Here is a 22,452-nt window from a genome sequence, read left to right as displayed (position 1 = left end):
CCAATATTCGTTCACATGCTGGCAAAAGTGCAAATATGACCAAGGACAACCTGAAAGAGTTCATGATTGAAGTTTCCTGGCCTTCTATGGAGCAGATAAAACTGCTGCTCCTCATTGATTCATGGAGAACCAAGAAAGATGAAGAGTTGGTACATACGCCGGATAATGTTGAACTTACTCGACTCTTTTTCCCTGATGGTTGCACGTCACTCACGCAACCGTTAGTGTGTTCTTCTTCCACCAGTATTAGAATTTTATAAAATATATTACAGATACCGTTTTTCTGTAATCCGACTTCAAAATATGATAACACATTAACTTGCAATCACTCACCCACTTCCAGGTTACAGCGCCAAGGTTTCAAGTTATAATTAGAGATGCTTTCTAAAAATTAAAAAAAAAAAAAAAAAAAAAAAAAAAAAACTGGATATTTGCAATCAGCACAATGCGTTTTCATGACACCTGTCCACTACTGCTTCAATTTCAATACGGGTGACAGCTGTGACGAGCCCGATTGTCCAACTTTATTGTTTTTCAAATGTGCTCACTATTGTCTCCATTTTTGTATCAGCCACACAATCATTCTTAAGGTCCAACAGCTGCAATTAAACGGAGGTCTCAAACCATATTGGACATTATTGATTTCACTAGGCGGTGTGCGTCAAAGAACCATATGTCACATGACCCCTTTTCCGTACATTCTTCTGGCGGTAATTTCAACATGGCGGGTTTTCAGATGTCCTCAATCCCTTTACTCATTTAAAAATTAACACAGACATTTCTAGATATTTTCTACATTATTTCTTCGCACTTTGCCATCACTTATCTCCCACTCTGTATACGATATGCCACTAAACACCCTCTTTTTCTTTGTGTCTTTTGGTACTGAACCTTGCGCTAGCAATCATTTGCAGAAATTAAATTCACCAATTCGGAATGTTCCCTTGTAAGCTTAGTGCTTTCAGTCAGAGAGTCAGAAACAATACTTGAATTAGTTTAGGAGGAGAAAGAAAAATAATTCATGCTTAGTAGTTTGCAACTGCCATACCATTTATTACACTTAATTTAGATATTGAAATACTCATGATCTACTCACAAGTAAATTGAGGTGTGAAGAATGAAAAATTATTTTGGGAATACAATACTGCATTATTGGTCTAATAGTATGAAATTAGATGTTATTTTTTAACAACACAGGATTATGTTCTGAAGGTTAAAAAACGGACGATGAGTGAAAAAAAAAATGAATTGTGAAAGAAACTGAGAAATGTTATGGAGGAAAATAATGAAGTCTTAGCAACAAACGGACATAATGCTGTCCGACACAAACTTAAATGTTATAGCCTGGAATCGAAACCATGACCTTAAAGCCAGAGGCTAGCGCTCCATTATTGAACCATCATATCTCAATTATGACAGGGAAAGGCGCTCCCGATTACATTAATTGGTTGGTTGGTGAGTAGATTTGGAGTTAAGTCTCCCGAGGCTATTTAAGATGTATACAAATCGTGGGATCCGATCTTAACGTAGGATCCGATTTACGCAAGCCCCTACCGGGAATCGATTCCGGATCCTCTGTGTCTAAGATGAGTACGCTAACTGTAAAGTTACGAAGGATTCCCCCCCTTCCCAGTCACGACGTAAATTTCGTGATTTTTTGCTGATGCCTCACACGAAATGAAATTTCGGACTCTTTCTTCTCCTAAAATATCGTGAAAACTCAATTTCGTTTGTAAAAAAATGTATTACCTATTTCTATTAGACACGGTTGATTTGTCTCGTTCCACCGGCAACATAATTTACACACACGGTAACATACACAAGGGTAAATAACATTTCTATGACTTTTCAATATTATGGTGTTGCGTTTACTCGTTACCCATTTCAGTTAAAATATCATAGTTGTAGCGTATTCACTATCGAAATTGTGTATAGGTTAAATATCTTACTGATCTATTGCGTAATTGCAGCTTGTGAAATTTTTACCAATACTGTTTCAAGCTATTAAGTCAACTGGTTTGATTATTATCTATCTTTGTCAAGAGGGAAGTTTGAACCACAACTTCTTTATAAGAAGTGTTTGGAGGTGAAGGAAGAATCATGATTACTCTCGAAGGAGGTAGTTGAAAAAAAAAATAATAACAGGACTAAGAAAGATTTTGTAGTTGAATATTATAATGCCGACACATTAAACGAGATATTTTATTTTGAAACATTTAAGATGGAGAATGTCCCAGACTTGTTCATCTTCTATTAAATAATCAAGAATCAGATCTGATATAAAACACTACAACAAACCTCTTGATTCAAATCTTTGTGAAACAAAATACTTAATTAACTATGTTCTCCTGGAAGAACTCGGTCGAAAAGGTGTAACAGGTTTTCAGGCCATCCACCCTCAGTGAGGTTTCTCTTGGAGTTTCCTCATTCGCACCAGGCAAATGCCGGAATGGTATCTAACATACAGGTCCAAGCCGTTTCCTCCCTTCCCCATTCACGGAAGTGTATGTTGGAAACGGGATGTCATCTTCCATACGTGACGGACTTAAGACCATAACTGCCGACAATAACCAGAAATATGTATAAATTAATAAATAATTCACTGTGTGACCATCCTTAGCGTTTGGCTGAAACTTTAATTGCTACACCATCTTGCTAGTTGGAGTTGAGTTTGGTTTGTAATGTTGTCACGTTAGTAGAGCAAATATGCAAAGCAGAATGGTTAGAGTATGCACGTTAGGCGAGAAAGACCCAGATTCGATTATCGGTGGGAGCTCATGGTTCGGATTCCACGTTAAGCTGAAGTTTCATGCTTCATGTAGCCTCGGTGCTGAATAGGACGCTAAACTCCAAATCAACCAAGTAACAATATTAAACAAAACTTGCAGATTAACGAGAAATGCTCACTGAGATTTCGTGCACTTTGACAGAGGAGAAAGTCTTCTCTTCCATCCAAGATGAAACACTATATATGTAATGCCCAAATTCTAATCGTCATTGGCCAGAACCTATTGTAAAGAGGACAAGAAGTGGGCACTGCTGGCAAATCCTTAAATGACACTACTGGCTTAGATATTCTAAATCTGAGCGCGTGATTTATTTTTAACATGCATTGATTTAGGAGTAGATGCCTAAAGTTTCCGGTCTAATAATAAAATAACCATGGTGGTATATATCTAAAATGTTTGTAATGATTGAATATTGCAAATGAGTTTTAGTGTATTTTAGTGTAGGATGATAGTTTTTATAACGTCACTTTTATATGCAGCAAGCAGTTTACATATTTTGTCATTTTCCTTTCACTGCTCTTCTAAATGTATCTGTACTTTACAGTAAGAAACTGGCATGTGAAAGAACTCCTTGAAGTTTTCAGAAAGGGCTTGAAGAGGGGAACCGATATAGACGTCACGCCAAAACAACTTGTTTTTGTTGCCGAAACGTTAGCAGCGATTTTTCTTCATTCTTTCAAGTTTTGTATCTCCGTAACTAGGAATATACGTATATATTTTCTGTGATTCTTAGTATGTGTCGTATAGAAGACCAGTTCTCCATGATGAAATCATTAAATTAAAACGTTTGATCAGAAAGAAAATGTTCATTGCGTACGCAGATAAAACTTTCCTGGTTATTACATACATCAAACAATCATTGAATTTTCCAATGTCCGCATTCTGCATATAAATGAAATTTAACAAGTAAACTATTGTAACGTTTACCAATGGCTCCTATTAATTCGGTAAGTTAGTACTTACTAAAAGAAAATACAAGTGCAAATGTAGCCTACAACGCCGATTTTACTCTGAAATCTATGTTAACCCAAGTAAATAAATTATAATGGAGAAAGAACGAGCAATATATTAGCTAGGACATGTGTCATGTCGGCATTAATATGGTGAAAAAAACACCAACATAGTATTAAACCAGTCACTATAGCCGGTTTCTGAATTCAAAATCGGGATCTCCCACTTGCAAAACGAGAACGTTAATTCTATCCAGGCTCATCTATTAAACTTGAGTTCCTCAAACAAGAAAACTTTTCAATAACCCATCAGGGGAACATCAGAGAGTTATTTTAAATTGAGTTAGCACGGACTAAAATAGGCCTATGTACTTGTTTGGTACAACACAAATTTCACTATTTCATAATGTATTTGTGTATCATTTTTGTTTATTTGTTAAATTTGTCATCTGTTGTGTCCAGAATTTTAACAAATTTATGAGCCAATTACAAAATCAAATGAAGTTAATTGCATCCTTTTGATTATACTTCTTTCTTACCGGAAAATAATTTCTGGGGTCGAATTATTCATGTTGTTTAGAGGTATGGTATATATATATATATATATATATATATATATATATATATATATATATATATATATATATATATATATATATATATCTTGCTTCTGGACTTATATTGGGATATTGTTATGCAATATGTCATAGCACTTATCAAAATGTGTTTGTTACACACCCTTAGTGTGACATTGAGTGGTTGTCATCAATTACCATAGACTATCGAAACAGGCAATTCATCATTGTGTCCACAGAATTCTCCATATGCCAACGTAGTATGCTTAAACAACTCTAGATGGTTTTAACTCTGAGCACATGTTCATGATATGCTCAAATTGGAGTGAATTTTTTTTTCTTAACTTGTTTTTTAAATATTTGCATTATCTCCATTCAATCTTAATAAGTATATTTTTAGACAATGGAACATAAAAGTTTATCACATCCTTACAATACGTACTGTAATAGGTAATGATATTTCTCTATTGGTAATATTAACATCTTACATAACTTTGATTTTGTATATATATAATATGAGAAGAAAATAATTTTCGTCAATAAATTTAGATCAATTTATTCGATGTTTATTTAATACGCCCTATATGTTCTGCTTAAAATCTGTCAAGAATGGAATTATGAAATTGCCCCCTCAATAAAAAATATATTGTACGATACTTTTTTCTTAAAATATGAGAGGCTAAGAGGCAGACAGTGGTTAGTTACATTTTATAACTTTCGAGTAAATTAGAAAATAAAGTTACCATTGTAATGCAGTGCAGTGCATTGGCACATACTAAACAAACTTTCTCTGTCATCTGAAGCATATTTTCCAAATTATACTTGCTATTAAGCGTTTTGTGGTCGAACTCCAACCCATTCCACCTAATAACCAAATAACTTAGAACTGGCTCTTATCATTGTCTTCCCTTGATCTGGTCATACATTCACGGTGTATTTTTATGTTTATTTTAGGTGGAATGTGGCACACACTTCTTGTGATAATTCACAAATAGCCCCACTGCGTAGTGTTATAATTTGTGATGAATAAAATGATCGGTTTACCTGTCAGCAAAAATATATCTTCCACGATAAGTTATATTTGTGCTAATGTTCACTGTTCTTGAAGTGGAATAATCGATAAATTATGCCATAAAGAAAATGTAATTTAAGCGAACGTATATCATTTGACTCAGGACTCAACCGCCAACTGTGTGCATGCCTCGTTGTCTGTACCACAATAACTTTAGCAAAGTATATTCAACTTTAACGAAACTTAATGTATACCTTCCGTTACTCATACGAAATATCTCTATGGTTTCAGGAAGCAATCACTCTCGAATAAGATATTAAAATGCATTACAGTCCAAACAATGTTGCAAATTTTCACATTCATCGTTGAAGATGTGAACTCCCGTAGTCCACTTTGTGCGATTAAGAGTTTTTGGCATAAACCTGCTGAGAAAGCAATAGCCCATTTTCTAGCAAACCCTCCAGACATCGATTACTGAGAAACAATCGACTACAGCGTTTGCTTACGTGTCGATTGTTGCCAATTTCAGGTGATATAGTCAATATATAGTCATATATGCTGTGATTACGGCAGCTGTATGAGCGTGTGTTACAGGATAAAACACCTTTTAGAAGGTCTGAAATGTTAATATTGTGAATACATATAGTGACAGTTTTTTTCTTCTCCTGAAAAACTAACAAATTGGGCGTACAATGTATCACACCTTCAACGTCCATATATACATACTAAACAACTTTTTTATGCGTACACTAAACCACATGAAACACATTTTTTTTAAAAATATAAAAGAATCGTATACTTTCTTTCGGGTATTCCGATAATCTACATTGATATGATTGAAATCGATCAATGAAATAAGGTAATATATTGCAAACATGAATAAGTGAGTCAAATAGGGTAAGTTTCCCTAAAGTTCGAAATTTTCTTACTTGAATTTATGGTAATATACTAAGTTCCTTTGGCAACTTAGAATAAAAGATACGGTCCAGCGCATTAAACGTTCTTGCTCCAATTTCTGAATATAAACCAAGTCGTCCTACAGTTACTGTTGAAACATTTATAACTAAAATAGGAACACAATTATAGGCATTTTCGAAGGATCTTCGGCCCAAGAAAGCTAATCCAAAAAATCAAACTGTCATTTATGCATATTTTCATAAGACGTGCATTATCCAACATAATAGGTTGTTCATAAAATATGGATATCATGAAATGTGAAGAAAACTCTCATGACTTTTTTTTTTTTTTAAGAATATTGATATGCCGAAAATCAACTTATTCCTAACAGTAAACTTCTTCTTACGGATTTTGCTTTTCACTAGAAATTGGTAATTTTACAATATCAAGCTGTTAATGATATACAGGGCGAGTCAAAATCCTTGGACACCTGGATAAGTTTGAAAATCGACGGGAAAAGTAAAACGTGATGATGGAAACAGAGGTTTGATGAGGGGCCGCAACTTTTGGAGTGTATGACATTCGTGGCCTCCATCTTGAAATCCGCCCTTTTGGATTCAAGTCATTTTTTAAATGGTAAGGGGGTGCATGACACATCAAATAACACTACCTTGAGCTAAGGAATTTAGTGGTGTAATTTGTTTTTTCTATCTTATACAGTTTAGAAGTTATTAATGTTCAAAGGTGGGAATTTACCTTGATACTGAATGCTACAATAAATGTTCTCTTTGTTGTCCATTCCTTGCAATGCACAACTGTAGTCGCCGCAAGCACTCTGACTGCACACGGAGGAGAATGTCTCCTGAAATGTGGTCACAGGCTTGTTGGATGCGTTCCTCCAGGTGTCTCAAATCACGGATTGTCTCAGCATACACTATCTGTTTAAGATGTCCCCATAGATAAAAATCAAGGGGTGTTAAGTCAGGGGATCTGGGCGGCCACTCCACGGGACCAGGGCGACCAATCCACTTCCCTGGCAGTTGTTCATCCAACCATTCACGAACACCAAGACCATAGTCTGGAGGGCTCCATCGTGCTGAAACTAAGATGGGAAAATGCCGTCAGCGTTCAGTGTGGAAGGAACACAAGGTCCTTCAGCAGCATCAGATACTGTGGTGCAGTTAAGGTATTGTAAATGAAAAATGGCCCAATGATGCGGCTGTCACATATGCCACACCACACCGTCACCTTCGCTGGACTATTCTCGACTCGTGTCAACCCAGCTCGTATTTGCGTCATACCAGTATCGACAATTATGTCGATTAACCTCCCCGTTCAAAGTGAAATACGCCTCGTCGCTCAACAGTATGCCCTTGGCAAACGCAGGATCCAGTTCGTGTTGTTCAGTAGCACACATGCATAACTCCAACCGGCGATCAGGTCATCCTTGTTCAGGTTATGTTGCATGTACAGCTTGTAAGGATGCCACTGATTGGCGTGCAATATCCGGACAACGGAGGATTGGCTTATTGCACATGCTAGGGTTACACGACGAGTACTTCGTTTAGGACCTTTCCTAAACGACGCAACAACCACCGTTGCAGTTTCATCATTGGTGGCAGTCTTTGGTCGCCCACTACGTGCCCTATCTTGAACAGAGCCCGTCTCCCGGAATTTGGTGACTACGTGAGCCACCGTGCTGTACGATACCGGTTCTCTGGCTAGGTGCCGTCTGTTGTAGTCAGCTGCTATTGTTCGGTAGCTGCGTTCCCTTGATATAAGGATTATTTCGATCTTCTGTTCACGTGTCAGACCCATTTTAGATCATCTGGAACAAAGAGAGAACTGGGTCAGTATCAAGGTAATTTCCCACCTTTCAACATTAATAACTTCTAAACCGTACGAGATAAAAAAAAAAAAACAATTACATCACTAAATTTCTGAGTTGAAGCTAGTGTTATTTGATGTTTCATACACCCCCTTCCATTTTTAAAAAAATGACTTGAATCCAAAAGGGCGGATTTCAAGATGGCGGCCATGAATGACATACACTCCAAAAGTTGCAGCTTCTCATCAAACCTCTGTTCCCATCATAACTTTTTATTTTTACCGTCGATTTTCAAACTTATGCAAGTGTCCAAGAACTTTTGACTCACTCTGTATTTATTTACGAAATATGAATAGCATTGCCTGAGTTGCTTTTGAGAAAATTATCTAAAAGAATCACTCACATTTAAGGGTGCACTACCCCTTGTGAAGCTTTTAAGGAAAAACGAATTACCCCACAACATGAGAACATTAATGACGTATTTATTTATTAAATATGAATAAAAGCCCCTGAGCCGCTTTAGAGAAAATCGTCCGACAGAAAAGCCCACCCCCAAAAATAAAGTAATTATTGTGTATTGTTTCAGGATAAATGATAAATGAGTTAAGCCATCGTGCCAGTTTCGTAATGAAATGTTTACTTACGAAATATATACAAAATTGCTTGAGTTTCTTCATCTTCTTTCTTTTGCGATAATTGCTTAATGCCTTTTATTTTGAGAACATCTCTCTGAAACAACTCACCTCCAAAAATAAATTTCCGTGTATGTGTGTGTGTGTGTATTTTTCATAATAGACGATTCATGCCATATTACTAAGTTAGTAATGAAATATTTATTTATGAAATATAAACAAAATCTCTTCAGTTTATTTTAAGACAATATCCCGGGAAAATAACCCTCAAAAGTAAACTACCCCTGTGAATATTTTCAGGATAAATTAATTATCACACATTATAGTTACTTATGAACTATTTATTCATGACGTGAAGAAAGTCGCTTAATTCTATTTAGAGAAAATCATTCGAAGAGAACTCACGCATAAGAGTAAATTATCCGTTCTTTTTTTTTTTTCAGAGTAGAGGTTTATACCATAGTATAGGACTGTTAACGGTGTATTGACGTATGTCATTTAAGCAAAATCGTTAAAGCCGTTTTCTAGGAAATCGCAATTTTCATTTTTTACCTTTCAGTGAACTACCCTCAATTTTGAGGTAGGGATAAAAAACGAGAAACAGTATTAGAGAATATTAAAAAAAAAAAATCAAAAATTTAAAATTGAATGAAACGGTGAGACCTCTAGGTGAGTGAAAAATGAAAACATTTACATAGAGATTTACGAACGGAAGGAGAAATAGACTAACAAACATCGAAAATCATTTTCTCGGTATGTAGGTGCCACGAAATGTGCAAATCCGTTGAAATCTCGAATTCAACTTTTTTTGGGGGGATCATCATATTTTATTATCTTCTGTCGCTACTCGAAAGTAGAAATGATGGAATGTGATATAGATTTTATTCGAGACTTTCCAATCATCTCAAATAGAATCAGACAAAATCACTGAGAACTGTATTTGGTTTGATTTTTTTTTTGTGTTAACTTATTTCTTCTTTTCTTATTTACATTCCCATATTTATATTCATTTCTTAGTCTTAAACTGTATTTAGTCATTAATCATCCTACAACGTTCAGAACTTTTCCTATTTATAGTAAATTTTAGTTCTTAGCCTATTGCGTACGTAGTAATTTCATTGCAGTTCTTGTTTTTCCCTTGATTTAACAAACAGGAATACATTCGAAAAATAAGACGTTCCAAAAAGAAAGCAACAATAACAATAACAGCATGACACATTCCAACAAGTTCAATAGTTAAACTAGCTGAACCTGCGCTCTCTACACAGCGCATGATTCACATATGAGCATGAATCTGCTTGTCATTCCTCACAACATCTGTACATGTCCCTTTACAGGCATAAGTGAAAGACGTCTTGATAAAAAAAAAAAAAAAAAAAAAAAAAAATCGGCAAGGGGTATCATAAATGGGAGATATTTAGATTATTTTTTTTTCAATACCTCGCACCGTTTTCAAGATTGAGTGTACTTCCGATATTGGAGTTCCTAATTCTTGTATGATCAGTGTTTTCTTTCTTCTTGCATGTAGAATATATATATGATGCTCATTGAGAAAACACTCCAAATAACAAGGATCCATCTTAGCCTCAAGAAATGGTTATCCTCCGTTTTTCATTATCATTTCGCCATGAAAACAAATACCTGAGACGTATACAACTCTTGCAAACAACTGCATTGTGTTGGAATGTATAACTCATAGGATATGATGCTTTACTTTAAAAATTTAAACATTTCCAGTGTACAACATTTACAAAAATTCCTAAACAAATTTAATAAAGAAATAACTTCCGCATTTTCTAAATATCGAATTAGGACTGGACAATCAACACAAAATTTTGGAATCTACCAGCGAGGCCGGCACGTTTCTAGCACTTGTGGTTTCTCGAAAGGATTGGAGACAAACATATAAACTTTTCTAGGATTTCAATATGTAGAATAGTTCAACGTGCGCTGTCTACTCAGAGCATGAATCTTCTGTTACGACCATGAATCTTCTCCCCACTGTGCATATCTCCTTACTCATACAAATCAAGGATAAGAGACTCATAAAAAAAGTGAATTGCTTTGTATAGATGTTGGAAGTAACACGATACATAGTGGAAATATATTTTTTTTTTTCTAATAAATCCATATCCGTCTGAGTACGCCTCATTGCGTCTCTTGACACCTTTGACGTTGTCAGCACGTAATAGGTTTTGCCATTCAGATTTAAACAAAGCGCCTGCAACGTTCGTCAACCCGTCATACGCAACTTATCTATTGGTTGCCTATCGCCGTAGTTACGGTCTGAAATAATAGGCTATTATGGGCTCAGAACGGCCCCTAAAATGTTGAATAGAACAGTAACGACACGGTTTTTAAAAATTTGAATGAAAACTAGACAATCTACACCAAATTTGGAATCGACCAGTAGAAACGGCACATTTCTATCGCTTGTGGTTTCCTAGATATTGTCGAAATGATTGCGGACAAACATATAAACATAGCATTTTATTATATAGGTAGTTCTTAGAGATGCAGGCTCTTAGTAGGAAATAAGGGATAGAGTAATGTGATTAAGAAAAATGTTAATTTAAATAATCGCAGTTAATAAATAAGTCTGATACGTTAGGACATGAAATACAAATTTTAGTGTGCCATCTCTAGTGCAAGTGGTTTATTGTTATATGTAGGGACCGGATGTCGGGCAAAATGCCAATTCTTTATTATTAAAAATATGATCAAAAGTAGTTTTAAAGTTCATATGGGTGTTTATAGTTTCGATTTAAGCCAAATTTATTTTGCTTATTTTGCCTATTTCGACCTTTGCTGCCTAAATATTTGCTTTAGTGCCTAACATTGCCTATTCTATGCATTTTCTTCAAAATAAGCCTTCGTTGGTACAGGGTGAACTTCAAAGATGTGCACATACTTCGGGAGGTGATTCGTGATATCAAAAGAAGACAAAAGGACCTCTTGTATTTTGTCGAATTCCGTGTCGTGTATGACTGACAGGGTGCCAACTTGGAATCGAAAATTGAATCCCGACAATTGGAACTGAACCGAAAGATGTGTAGATACTTCGAGAGGTGATTCGTGACATGAAACGAAGACAAGAAAAGTCATCTTGAATGTCACGAATCACCTCCCGAAGTATGTGCATATCTTTATGTCTCGTTCCAATTCTCAGGATTCGATTTCGGATTTCAAGTTGTCCTGTCACTAGTACATGACGCGGAATTCGACTACATGCAACAGGACTGTTTGTTCTTTTGATAATATGAATCACCTCTCGAAGTATGTGCACATCTTTCAGGTGCACCCAGTATATATGGAAATCATAACAAGTTTCGTTTTTATATATACAATAAAATAAGATATTAACAAACAAGTATGTTTCTATATTCTTTGAACATTATCTATGACTTGAATCTATTTTTTAATGGTATTGAGTATTTATCTTCATTATTTCGAGTTACATTTTAGTGCCTTTTTTTTAAAAAAAAATAGTGCATATTTGCCTGCCTACTTTCCAGGTTTTTACTGCCTAAACATCCGGTCTCTAGTTATATCACATCAGATGTGAAATTGTGGCGGGCAACATTGTGTACATGGGTTTCCTCAGGATTGTTTTGTTCCGCACCAGTATCTTACCAATATCGTTAATTATATTACTTTTTTTTCTTGTTTTCGTACATCTTCTTTAGTTTAAAATATATAATCGTGGTACGTTAGGTTTAGGGTTTACTTTGATATATTAATTAATGAGTATAATATGCATATTATAATGCTTTGAAACAAATAGGCACCAACTTGCATCAATTTCTCTTCTCAAATGTTTGCAAAAATCATTCAGCTAAATAAACTTAGAGTTTTCAAAGAAAACCATCAGAAATCATTGTCCTGTATCAGAGGAGAGGCATCTCATTTGTTATTGTTAGTCCATATGACACGACAGTCGGACGAAAAATAAAAGAGGGTTTTCTAGTACCTGTCTTTGGAATGAAGATCACGTTCTCCGCTCCAAAATATTAGACACTAAAAGCTTGGAACTTGCGCGTGACTAGAGAGAAGAATGAAAGGACCTGGAAGGACTTAAGGCTTCCCTGTGTCATCACTTGGTTCCACGTTCATGGACTTTAGGTAGAAGAAAAGAGAAGGACTACAAACTGATAAAGGCTGTTGTTTCAACATGCTCTTTCATTCAATACTCAGAAGAGCCTTCTAATTATACCGTAAGAAGACTGTTAGTTAGACAGATGTTTTTGACTCGTTATGATGTTACCAGTCGCCAAATGAATTGTTAAGCTTCTCTCTTGGAAGTGTTTATATACCTATTATCAAAATCAGTGCAGAAAGGGAATGCCATAGTGTGCAAAAGAAACTCGCAGTGCATACATTGTTCGTGCAAAATAAATTAAGATCTTCTAAAAATCCACACACCACAGCAATGATAGAAGCTTATCAACTTAACGTAATACAACTTAAATAGCTTATTATTATTATTATTATTATTATTATTATTATTATTATTATTATTATTATTATTATTATTATTATTATTATTACGCTTTCAAAGTATTGACTGGAAGACCCATCGGAAAACGACCATTAGGAAGACCTAGGCACAGATGGGAGGACAATATTAAGATGGATCTCGCAGAGATAGGAATACAAAGTACAAACTGGATCAAATTAGCTAAGGATAGAAGTCAGTGGAGAGCTTTTGTGAACGCAGCATTGAACTTCCGGGTTCCATAGGCCATAGAGTTAGTTAGTTAGTTAGTTATTATTATTATTATTATTATTATTGCTACACATGTATTAAGGATCAATTTCAATTATTACTTTTTAAAGAAAAAATAACGCCTGTCTCTGTTTCTTGGTATATACTAACGTTAGCTACTTCGTATTATTTGAATTTGTAGTACATGCATTACCATAGCATCTCGAGTAATGTTGTCTCCTTGAAGCGCCGGTGTTTTTGCTGCAAGCAGCTATAATAAAAATCTACGCAAATCAGTAGTTGAAGCACTAACACATTGTTTGAGCAATTCAGCGTTAACACAATTTGTGTTTAGTTCAACTTACCACAGTTGTTGTACGAGGCTAAGAAACACGACGGTAATGATAATGAACAAAATGAAGATATGAAGTAAGCAAAGGAAAAAGGAAGAATCCCGAGAAAACCCACGCAGACGGTATCTGCGTACAACAATGCGCACTTCACGAGAGTTGCGAGATGAGTGTTCTATCGCTGACACTGAGCCACCTTCATTCCTCTAAACCCTTTCGTTCCGGCTACTACACATATACATTGCTGTATATTTATTCAATAAATTTTCCAAATCATTGCCAAATAAGCTGTTATTAAATTAGGAGGCGTATATAAAGAAAACAATATTTTCATTCGGGACTGGCAACGCTTATGAAGTTAAGAATGCGCAACAGCATGCCCAACAGCAGTGTTTTATGCTTGGAAGAGAGATAAAATCATCAAAGTGGAGGTGCTTAAATTGACGCGCGAGTAGCAGTAAGGTGAAATTGCTACGATACAGAATTCCACGAGATGCGAAGCGAGATTTATCATGTTATTTCTGAACGCTAAATGGCATAATGCAGCAGTTATCCATCGGGAATTGTATACCATTTACGGATAACAGTAATGAGTTAAACAAAGGACGGACACTGGTAGAGAGTTTAGGGGAGAGCGTCCAAATGTTCATGACGAGTGAAACGGAAGGCCTATTGATCCTACGGGCGATCTGGTGGAATGTGTTGAAAGTACGATCTAATAGCCGCTTCACGTCAACTGAATTCGCAAAAGAATTTCCAGAAGTGTTTTCGAAAACAGTGCATCGAATTGTGACTAACAGGTTGGGTTATCTAAAACTGTGAGCGCGGTGGGTACCAAAAGTGTTGACAGACGCTCACATTGAGTGCATAATAACTTGAAGTGTGTTTTTTTTTTTTTTTTTTTACCACTCGAGAAGGATGGAGATTACCTCCTCTCTCACATAGTGACGGGGTGTGAAACCTGAATATCGTACGCCACTTAGTAGCCAAAGCAACAATTACAATACATTTGTATTGTCAAACACGGAATAATCAGCAACGTGCCACTCAAAATCGGCGGAAAGGAATGCTACACTCTGGAATTACACTGGTCCAAAACAAATTCCGCCCATATATAGCTGACGTAGACAATAGTTTCCTTCATATGGCGAAATCAAGCAAATCATTAACGAAAAGTGGAGTGCTACTTGTAAATATGCCATTTTGAATGGGAGTTGCCCTGTATATATGATCCTTAAAAAAACAAGTCCTTCAAAACTTAAAGTGGTTTCATATTCTGCATACGTTGTTTATTCTAAGCACGCCCTTACTGCTGTAGTGTGGGTCAAAAATAAGTTCCAAGGAATTGTTCCTAGCTGTGCTCAAATTGCAAATAGTGATTGAAATTACAACTCTAATCACGAGAATGATCCTATTTAAGATGTCACCTCACCTTTCTACCTAGAAAAAGAGTGAAACAAAATGCATTACTGTTATCAGCTAACAAATATTTATATTCCATTTCTTGTTGTTATAAAATGATAATTCTATCTGTGAATCCATAAACATGCCAATATGGGAGCAACAGGATTGCGCACACTATAGATCCCGAATTGCCACAAATCTGTTGGGCCTTCTGAACACAGATTTTTGCCCAGCGTTGCCACAATGGTAGATTTAAAATCTGTGCGCAAAGAAGGTTTTCCTTCAGACTAGGTTAGAAACAGAAATAAGAAATAAAATTCATATTATATTGAGGATTAACTAAATATAATTTGGTCAGTAGTTACAAGAAGTCATGATACCTCTAAATTTACAACCCAAATGTTAAAATATTCTTGTATCATAATCTGAATCCCTTTGGAGTTCTAGTACCTATTTTTAGGTAATAAAGTAGCGTCTTCATTATTCGATTAAAAAAGAACCAATAAAGCTTTTTACTTTTTTCAAGTCTAGAGGCACTGTAGAACACGTTACGTATGGTTTCACGCCTTTCTGCGTCGAGACATAGGAGGTGATGACATCATAACTTTAAAAACATATTTTTGTTAGGCCTATTTTCATTATTTTTGGCGGGCTTACTTTTGCACCTAGAAGATTGAAATTTTGTACAAACATTCAGTCCACCGAGTACTATTTATTATATATTTTAGGATCTCTGCGTTAGCACAAGGTGGATACAGAGGGGCAAAAAGATAAATAAAAGAGATTTTGTGGTTTAAACAATCCCTTTTATCGTGATTTTCCCGCCTGAGATACATGATGGAGGCATGTGAAGGGTCCGTTTGAAAGGCAGTTTTATTCTGAAGATAATAAAGAGCGAACTATGATTCTAGGATAAATAGGGATGTCTCAGGAAATGTTCTGCCTGAGATCAAGGTATTTTACAGTAATCTGGGGCATTGTGGGTATTATTGATATTTTTCCCGCCCTCACTGTTCAAGATAAAAACTTGAATTTTTGTACAGGCATTTAGTACATCCCTTAGTGTGTTCGAGTTGAGTTTTAGGTATCTGCATTAACACAGTGGGAGTCCAGAGAGTCTCAATTAAAAAAAAAAAGAAATATATTCAAAGAAAAATCCCGATTTCTCTCAAAATGTCCCGCCTCAGGGACATGATAAGGAGATGTGAATGGTACCATTTGAAAGGTTGCTCTATTGTAAAATGAAAACGAGGTATGAACCATGATCCTATGATAAATATGGATGATGCTGTAGCCACGGAAAGTCTCTAATTTATCTTAAAAAGCCGGAATCTATAAGGGTTAAGCATTTCATACTGCTTCAATATAATGTTATGTTTCTTTAAATCTTCCTTTTTTTGTGTGTATTGGTATATCCTTTTGCAATTGATCTTAATTTCACTTTTGTTTCTAATTGTATCTTCAACAAAGAAGAGATCATATGATAAATATCTGGACCAAGTGAATAGAATTATTAATTGTAATGTTTGTGAAATGTTTCTGCCCTATTTTCGTTCGAGGAGCTACTGAGGGTTCTGAAGCCCATATTCTAGGTAGGAACCTAAATAAAACAAAGCAAACATTTATGATGACATTGATAATAGTAATAATAATAATAATAATAATAATAATAATAATAATAATAATAATAATAATAATAATAATAATAATAATAATAATAATAATATAGTATACATACTTCCCACTACTAGCCAAGTTTTATGGAAAAATTGAAAATTGAGAAAGTGAATAATTCTCTCCATTGTCGTAAAGTTTTGCTTTGGTAAATTTATTGCGGTCTATCGTTAACGTCTGGTGATATAATAGGATACTTATTACAATAATATGTGCGATACAATAAACTTAAATTACAATATTATTAGTATAATACAACGATGTGAGTAAACTACTTCCTCATACTAATTGCACTGCATTCCAATATAATCCTTGCAAAATTACACGATTTACTTATTATAATATGGAATCTGTCAATATATATCTTAAATAACCTTCCTAAATCTAGTCAGAATATATAATTAGAAACAGTATGATTTAGCTACCTGCTAGTTTTATTACATACACTACAACTATGCACAGTAAATGCTATCATTGTTCGTACCTAATGTTACTCGCATAAGTTAGGACGATAATCTTAGCTTCTTCATTTATAAATAGTAACTTTTCTCCATCATAACTGAACTCAGCTTCTTTTTCAATCACTTACTGAAGCAAGCTCTGTAATATTTCTCGGAAGAATTGGTGAGATTTTTTTTTTTTTTTTTGCAAATGCAGTATATAGCTTCTCTATCCGTATGTGTTAATTCCTCTATTCCTGTATTCCTTAATTCCTCTATGTATTTTCAAAATTAGCTCAATCCTAGTAATTTTCTTCAGTCCTTGGTTCGGGTATTCCGCTGCTCTTTTCTTACAGATTTACATAACAGAAGAGAAAATATTTTCCATCTGACAACATTGCTTAATTTTTCTGTGCGCAATCCTGTACATAATGACAGCTTGTCAATGACTTATCAGATAAAACTGATAAAACTGGAAAAGTGTGCGCAATCTCATTGCAGCCAATAATATTATTGTGTTTATTTGTAATCCTAAAAAAACATCTGACATACTGTATATATTTTCTGTTCCTATGAGTACCTTCGACTATGTTACTTTTTCTTTCCTTCTGTGGCAATAATAATAATAATAATAATAATAATAATAATAATAATAATAATAATAATAATAATAATAATAATAATAATAATAATAATAATAATAATAATAATAAACGAATAACATAATTGCAATACCAATTACACAAACATTACCTTCCCATAAATATAATAATTGCCACGATGGGTTTTGAACCCAGGTAGCTTCAATGGGAGTTTCTTGCTTTCACATTTTTTTTAAAACAAATCGTCCCAGTCGGAGTATTATTCGCCACTGGCAGCTCATGTTCTTTCGAGGTATTCCAAACACTACAGGGATACGAACATAGAAATACTGAGGACAATTTAATTTCCTGACTTGCCCTTCAGAGGAATTCGAACCCCTAGTGGATTGCGCCCCATGATCAAAAACCGAACGCCCGAGATCACTCGGCTGGTGCCACCGGCTCAATTTGCCACAAATTCCTCATATGAATATAAAACAATAAACTAGTAGTTATGGAACATAAGCATAGAAGTGTCTATTTCTACACGTGTTGGTACAATCAAAGAATGTGAAATTAATTTCTGTCGTCTTCTCTTCTTTCGAAATTTGAAGTTATGATAAAGAAGAAATGAAATGCAAATCGGGACCATTCCTGAAAGCGATGACGTAGCCTCAACTTGAAGAACATTTCGTGATATTTTCCTCATTGAGGAACGTCTACATAATTTGTTTTTGAGTTAAACAAAGTAGTGCAGATTAACACACTCACACAAGCATTAGTATATTGTTTATAGTTTTCCATGAAACTATTTTAACAAGGTATTAGTTTGGTTGGATGGTTAAGTGGCGCAGTAGGTGAGTATTGGAGCTCAACGGTGAACGTCGAAAAGTGTGGAAGTGTTTTCGTCCTAATGCCGTACTATTACGCTAAGTGACTAACGCTTGTGTGTTTTAGAAACAATTTTTTTTTAAGTGTGGATTGTGGTTATTTAAAAAAAAAAAACATGCTTTTAATTCGTAAAAATACCGTGAAGTTTGAATTCGACCGCTGTATGCGATATATAAAACCTAGTCCGAGTGACATACATATTCGGTTATCTGAGAACTTCAGTGACATCATAAACCAAGCAGTCGCTTTACAGCTGCATAATGAGGATTTTGCTTTGCATGTTAAATTTGAAAATTGCATTGTATTTAGTGAAGTGTTTACTCAGTTACTTAAAACTGTTCCCTATATTCATTAAAATGGAGTACGCAGCGCTGTTCGTACTTCGAATGCTGAACTCAATTATATCAAAGTTCTGGTATTTGTTTTGCCTCTTGAAGTAGTCAACAGTTTTCTTCATGAGGTAGACAATAGTTTTCTTCCTATGGCGAAATCAAGCAAATCATTAGCGAAAAGTGGAGTGCTACTTATAAATATGTCATTTTGAATGGGAGTCGCTCTATATATATGATCCTTAAAAACAATTCCTTCAAAACTTAAAGTGGTTTCATATTCTGCATGTGTTGTTTATTCTAATATACCTAAAATGTGTTTCCGATGTCTGGGGACTGATCATGTACTCTCTCAGTGTAAGGTACCATTCCGAGCTTCAACTCGACCAAGTTCTAGACTGAGTGACTTACAAATGACTGATTTATCCACTAGGGGATTACCAACACGACGGAAAATATGAACGCATGCTTTAGGGCATCCCTCTAACCATGTTCCTCCCTCTACATCTACCAATCGTGACTCTCGTCGTATCCTGCCTGCAATTGCGGATCTTAATACATTTCCTGCTCTCCAACTGTCGTTATGTGAAGAACCCTCCCCAGAACATCTGTTGTCGGCTTCGAACCCAGACCCTTTAGTGCATACATCAGATATTGAACCGAAGGCTGCAATACCACTTAGTGAAAATGCATATGCCATGTCACACCAAAATACGAATAATCAAAACTTTACTTCGGCTTCCCTTGATATTAATGATACCTCCCCTCGTTCCGAAAAACAATCGAAGATGAGTTATTTAGACGAAAACTACTTAGACATTCTTTAGGGAAGAAGCGGAAAGTGTTGTCCAAGGACAGCCGTAGAGTTACAGACAGTGAAAGTAAAATCGAGTCATTGACACAGAATAGCGACCTTGAACCCAGATTGGAAAACCACGAGGCTTCGTCAGGCGATAAACAACACGTCCAAGCAACGAAGCAGTCTATTATGTTACCAGTTTTGGAGTGTTTCCTTCCTCTTTTTGTGCGTGTTTGTCGGAGGTCTTTTGGGACCATGCATTTAATATTATTGGTGTTTCTGTTATGTCGATTTGAAGGGAACTGCGTTCCGATAATATCAATTATGATACGTGCTACAGAGGTTTACATCCAATATGAGGTTCCGCAGTTCAATCCTGTTGTGACGTCAGACCTTCCCCCTTTTTCTTCAAACAAATGCAAGAACTATTTATATATTTATAAACCAACAATATAAACCAAAACCAACTATTCATATATTTATAAACCAACTATTTATAAAACAACATAATTTTGAATAAGTTTCACTACAAGAAGTCAGTTTTTCTGACTTCGGTTTTCTTCCCACATACAGTGAGATTGTGAATGTAGGTACTAATGCCCGTGCAACTGTTATAATCGTGAAAGATGGTATTGATTTCTCTTAAGTGAAACGAATTTCTTCGGGACATGGTATCGACACTGATGGCATCTAGGTGGTAAATCTGTATTGTCCATCAGGCAATAACAAACGTGCTGAATGTGAACGTTTTAATACTGAAGACATATTGTCCATATTACCGGAAGATTGTAGTTGCGTTCTTGTGGGTGGTGATCTAAACACGTTGGAACAACAACGAGACACGAGTTCTCACTTCCGTCCTAGCATGGCATTTCAGAATTTCGTGAAATCTTTATCGCTTCGAGACGTGCGGTAGTCCATTGGCAGTTCCCTAAATTCAAGTACACAAATTCGGAAATGATGTCTAGGCTCGATAGGTTCTATACCACGGATACACACATGTATAAGGTCACCGAAATTGATACTATTTTTCCAGCGCTCAGTGATCATGCTTTCCTTTATTGAACAATAAAATTTCAGACGTATATTAGACCAACATAGGGATCAAGCTATTGGAAATTAAACACTGCCCTTTTACAGTATAATGATGTGCGTACAGACTTTTATATGCATTGGACATATTGGCAAAATCAGACATAATATTTTTCAAATATCATTCAACGGTGGAATCGTTATGTTAAACCGAAAATATGTTTTTTTTTTTTTTAATTCTAAAGGTCTTGAACGGAAACAGGATATACATAATACACTGGAATATTATTATCGTGTTTTAAATGACTTCTGGGATCATCCTAGTAGCCCTTTAAATCGTCAACAGATCAATCATATTAAAGCACGCATTCTCAGTGTACAATCACAATTACTTCAGAAATATTATGTCACAATAGACACGAGCGATGTAATCCCCAATTATCAGCCGTCTCTTTACCATTATGTGTGTCACCAAACAAAATGTGTAGTATCTTCAGACAGAAGATGGTAGGCTTCTCACAGACACTCATCGTATTCACGAGAATATTTTTAATCATTTATGTGATATGTTTGGATCAATTACCAAGGATCAGCGCACTATTAGTGAGTATTTACAAGTGCCTCTCCCTCAAGTATCTGCACATTTATTTAATACCCTTGTGTCACCTATACAGAAAGAAGATATTTATTGTGCGCTTCAAACTTGCAAAAATCGTAAATGCGCAGGGTCTGATGGCATCCCTTATGAGCTTTACAAGCATTATTGGGGATTTTACATGATATTTTATGCGAATTATGTAATGAAATGATCCGTCAATGTAACATACACGATAATCCACGAATAATAATACTAATTCCAAAGAAAGGGAATGCAGTTACTGTTCATGATTATCGTCCCATCACGCTACTTAACACAGATATCAAAATATTCCAAAAAAAAGTTCTTGATAATTGACTTAAAGCAATCTTCCCTTTTCTTATTAGTGACTACCAAGCCGCATTAAATTCGAAGCATAATGTTTTTGCAGCCCTTAGTAAAATTCGTGATATATCAGCATACTATAAGTTTAAACAAAATCCTGCTTTTCTCTTATCCGTTAATTTCAACAGGCTTTTGATTATCTATCTCATGATTACTTGTTTGCGGTCCTTCGCGCATATGACTTTCCTCGTTCATTTATCCAGGCTGTACAGTCAATGTATATATGCTACAGCAAAAGTTCAAACAAAGGGACATCTCGCCTTCCCTCTCAATATTAATTGTGGCATACAACAAGGATCTCCGTTATCTATGGGATTATATTGTCTTCCTGTAGAAATTTTACTACCAAAACTGATGCAACTTCGTGAACCTCAGTGAAATGACTTTCAAGTACTCAATGTGCAAGATTTTGTCGACGTCGCGACTTCAACGCACACGACGTCGACGCAATTTTGCTATCTCCAAGACTTTTTTTTACGCAACCACAAAAATGTAACTTGAGCTAAGAATAATTATATGAAATCAACGGTTCTGTTTTATTATGTGGATGCTTACCTAGGCTATTTTCCTTTAATATATACC

The sequence above is a fragment of the Thermobia domestica genome, chromosome 6, assembly GCF_964235325.1.
Source record: "Thermobia domestica chromosome 6, izTheDome1.hap1.1, whole genome shotgun sequence".
Classification (NCBI taxonomy): domain Eukaryota; kingdom Metazoa; phylum Arthropoda; class Insecta; order Zygentoma; family Lepismatidae; genus Thermobia; species Thermobia domestica.
The sequence above is the reverse complement of the archived record's forward strand: the minus strand, read 5'-3'. Positions refer to the sequence as shown.